Genomic DNA, 4,851 nt, shown 5'->3' with positions numbered 1-4,851 from the left:
AAGCATTCATGATATTGCTTACTGCACAATTAGTTAGATTTGCAATGTATATTGGTGATGGTGCATGAGTGAGAAGATGGGGAGGCAATAAACACCATTTGATGAGAAAAAAATTAAGTATGCACCATTGGGCTTGAGGTAATCACCATTGAGAGGGAAAATTTTAAGGCAAAGAGCCCCATGGTAAGAGAGTTGCAATAATTGTTAAGGATGGGTGAGTTGTATCATGTGATAAAATAAATAAGAGTGATGAAGATGAAGATAATTCAAGTGAAGAAGGTGACAAGATAGAGCATAGGTGTGAGAGATTATTTATAGCGGAAGATTACATAAATGAAGATTAAAAAGAAGAAGAGGAAGGACAATGAATGTAGAGAGTAGAATGATGGAGCAAAGTTTGGAAACATAGAAAGAAAAAAATAAAAAGAAAATAACAAGCTTTCATTAGCTATTGATTCATAGTCAATCTTTTGAGCAATATAATAAAAAATTTCCAACCAAGATAGTGCAATGCAAGAGCCTCCGTGGCATTGACATTGCAACTACTTTGCACATTTCCTTAAATTTGGTTTTATTTTGTGATTTAAGAGATGAACAATAAAAAAAAATTGTAATAAACTAAAACATTTTTTTTCCCTTCGTAAATTTTTGTCAACCAATTGGAATAGGAAGCATTGTATTTGGAATTTGAATACTTGGAGGAGGTCCAAAGACAACTTGGAGTACAAGTATAAATATAAAGTCAATAAAAATCCGCACGCGACGTGCATGGTAAGACGGCTGGGGCGGATGGCTTTCGCTCCCCCTAGTCGCGATCGAATCCTGCGGTAGTGGTTGTGGACCCCGCGCGTTGGTTATCTGCTAGCTTCGGCCTTTGAACAATTTGTAAAAATGCCATAAATTCTGAAATTCTGCTGTCTTCTGCCATATGTTGTAAAAATCTGCTGACTTGGCCATATGTTGTAAATATCTGCTGGCCTCTGCCATATGTTGATTTTCTCTCTGAAAAAAGTCAATAAAAATTCAGTTTTACTCAAATTTCTCTAGAAATTAGTAGTGTAGGGTTCCGCCATTACACAGCTGGGGTGACCCAAAGTACTTTAAGTCGCCACATTAAATCTTTAGTCTGAGAGAGCGTGGGTTCCAAATTCAAAACCCGCTCTCAACAGTGTTATTCAAAATCATTTTGACTTGTCCCAGCGGCTTAAGTCGGCAAACTCAAATTCTTGTTCGTTAGGCTTTTGACGGTTACGACTTCTAAAGCGGCAATTCTATTTGAATTGTTTTGTAAAACGGAAATCTAACGTCGAACTGGGTATTTGGTCTAGTGGTATGATTCTCGCTTTGGGTGCGAGAGGTCCCGAGTTCGATTCTCGGAATGCCCCGTTTTGGTAGGAATAATATTTCACCTTTTGTCAATAAGCATAATTTGTACTGGGAAGAAGGATAAACTGGTACTGAATTGTGTTTACTACATTTTTGAGATAGATACTTTCCCAGAGTTGCAGATGGTAAGTAGTAAAAAACTTCACAGTTATTCTACCTCTAAATGAAATCATTTAGTTGTTGTTTTGGACCTAATCATTCCATGTAATGTCCTTATTGATCCATCCTCATCACTGGTATCATTATGTGGTTACTTTCCAACAGAGGAACCTCATTTAAGCTGCCTCTGGTTCCATGTCTATTGTCTTCATTCTGAGGATTTCCTTTTTGCAGTTGATATAAGTGTTTGGAGAGCTAAGTGATTGAATTGGGAGGCTTTAATAGGGGTTGGGTGCCTATGTTTTGTTCCACTCTGCCAAGCAGGGTAAGGATCACGTGTAAGCTATCATTGCTATTTAAAAAATGTTTTCAGATCCCCAACCCTGTTGTGAGAACTGAACTAGGGGAGGATTGCAGATAAGGGCATAGTGATGAATTATTTATTTTGTCCATTACTTTTAACATACGTTGATAACAACTAAATTTATTGTCAATCATATTGATTTTATTTCAATCCATTTGTTACTCCAACATGTTACTAACCCAAAATGTATGGAAGTTCTAACCCAAAATGTATGGAAGTTCGAGACTATGTTTCCCTTCTTGAAATTAGGGATTTCCATCACTAAATGTAATATTACATCGTCCTGGTTAGAACTTCATAAAATTTTGTCATAACTTATTGAATCGTGGATAGCAATTATCCACGGTTAGCCCATGACTTCTCTATCTAAGATAACACCCTGGAAGTTTACTTGGATTAATAAAAAAAACCATTTCAACAAGCACATCTGTGAATAACATTTTTACTACAATGATTGTTTCAACTAGAACGTAGAAAGAGTACCCTTTTAGATGAAAGGGTGAGGGAATAAACTTTTGTGGAATCATCTTCAACATATGGGGATGTTCGGATTACGAAGATTGATGATGAGGTGTTTTGATCTATAATCTTTTACTGTCACCTTGTTGGTTTTTCATGCCTGTAATGTCCGCTTGTGGCTCTATTTGGTAAGTTTTTCACATTACAATAAATGATCCACGAGCATCCAAAGAAAGTTTAAGGGGAGAAATCACAGGTCAAAAGGAGACGAATCAATGTCACAAAGGAATTGTAGATTGAAGTCCAGAAGAAATAGTGCAGGCATCACTGAGTTGGTTTGTGCAGAGAACAACATGAGCAATGTACAATTTGAGGAGATAATAATTCCCGCATAGTTTTGATAAAGAAGGCATTTACACAAAACATTAACACAGAGATCAAAATACACAATACACAATACAAGCATAAACTCAAATTGTTCAATTACTCTGAACCAAGGATAATTTTAGGGGCAAATGTTCGCCCTTTGGCGAAATTAAGGGGTTTTAAATTTTTAGTGGGCGAATATTTTGTATCATAGTACATTTTTACAAATCACCTCAAATAGCCCACCTTATTTTAAGGGAGAGGGTAAAAAAGGTAAATTTAGCCCTTGAAATTAGGACTTACAACCTTCCATTTGCCCATTTTCAAGAATAGGTTTTATTTAAGTGAATCCATTTGCCCATTTTCAAGAATAGGTTTTATTTAAGTGAATCCTATGGCCAAATACCATATTTATAAAAGAGGTATGGTAAATTAATAAAAATATAAATAAATGAGAGGTATGGTAAATCAATAAAACATTTTTTATATTTACTCCATAAGTCACCTTATATACATGTAAGAGTGTAAACAAATAAAAATATAAGTAAAGTGGAGGTATGGTAAATAAATAAAATGTCTTTTTATACTTACTCAAAAGGTATGGTAAATAAATAAAAATATAAATAAACTAGACATATCGTAAATAAATAAAACCTCTTTTTATATTTAGTCCATAACCCTCGTTCTATTTATGAAGGCTCAAGAAAGAGGTTTTATTTAAGTGAATCCTATGGGCCAAATACCATATTTGTAAAAGAGGTATGGTAAATTAATAAAAATATAAATAAACTAGAGGTATGGTAAACAAATAAAACATTTTTTTATATTTATTCCATAAGTCACCTTATATTTATGAACACTCAAAAAATAGGTTATATTTAGGTGAAACCTATGGCCAAAATACTATGGGACAAATACCATGGATTAGATTGTTATTAATACCATGCAAAAAACCATTATTAACCCTAATATTAGAATTAATAAAAATAAAAATGGCACATGGTATTCACCCATGGTATTCACCAAAATGGCACATGGCATGGTATTCACCTGGAATGTAGCCTATTTAAATGGGGGAATTAAACCAGCATGTAGCCTATGCTAAGATTCACTAGGACTTTACAAAGTTTTATTATTTAGTGAAAGACTCGCCAAGATCTTACAAGATTTTATAATTGAGTAAAATATTCGCCATTCCTGGTGACAGATTCGCCAAAAAATTATATATACATATTATATTATTGATAAAATCGCCTTCGATTTTTCCTATATACCATGGAGATTCGCCCATTTATTATATTTATAAATTTAGGGGGGGTTCTTAAAATTTTCCCTGCTCTGAACTGTATATTTACAGAGGAATATGCTACAGGCTCTCATGCACCTTTCTTGGGATACCTCTCTCTAAGCTCCTTGGCTTTACTCCCCAAGTTAATCGATCTCTAACTGTACATACATGTATATGTTTCCTACTGGCTAGGAAATATCTTAACAGAACAAAGACAAATTGCACATTTGTCCCAACTTCTAAAACTGTCTAACACCTCTGCTTAAGACTTGTTATTTTTTACGAAGGCCCATCAGGCCAAAACACTAGCTCAACTAATAGCCTAACAACACAAATTCTTTTAGAATCTAGACATTTATATTTATATCAAAATCCTAATTTTATACAAATTACGATTGGGGGAAATGCCTTTCCCTTTGGAGATTTATTGGCCCCTTTCGGCTTAATCAAAATGGGTTGCCTAGGGTTGATGTTCCTGCATCAAACACCCCAGTTTGAAAATTTTCATGACTTTCTGGTCATGTTCTTTTGATGGTTGAATCCTCCAGGATCTCAAACTCTGTGTTGCTGATGTCCACATGGTTGTCCCAATTGTTGTGTTGTTGTCTTCAATTTTCTTGGATCCCATATTTTGCTTTGTTCCTGCCTGTTCCTGCCTTCTTGCTTTACTACTGCAATCCCTTTCATCCAACCACATTGTCTTATTGGTTGTCTCCTCTTCTTGGTGGTCATCAAATTGCACAAATACCATGACCAGTTCATTAGTAATTATTGTTCCCAACTGGCCATCATTATGCAAAGGTTAGTCTTCAACCATTGTCCTACCTCTATGATAGGACACTCGGTCTGCTAATTTCTACTCTCTCAAGTTGTCCAAAACTTATTTTAA

General features: G+C 34.9%; 1 non-coding gene across 1 annotated transcript; it reads left to right on the top strand.

Annotated features, from left to right (window-relative positions):
* Nucleotides 1-1,313: 1,313 nt before the first annotated feature.
* On the top strand, nucleotides 1,314-1,385 carry TRNAP-UGG (transfer RNA proline (anticodon UGG)). Its single transcript has one exon. It is a non-coding gene; the product is annotated as a tRNA-Pro (tRNA).
* Nucleotides 1,386-4,851: the final 3,466 nt, after the last annotated feature.

Source organism: Pinus tabuliformis, chromosome 6, assembly GCF_031772625.1.
Source record: "Pinus tabuliformis cultivar Carrire ecotype Pingquan chromosome 6, CPIR1, whole genome shotgun sequence".
Taxonomy (NCBI): Eukaryota; Viridiplantae; Streptophyta; class Pinopsida; order Pinales; family Pinaceae; genus Pinus; species Pinus tabuliformis.
Note: the sequence above shows the minus strand (reverse complement) of the source record. Positions and strands in the feature narration are given on the sequence as shown.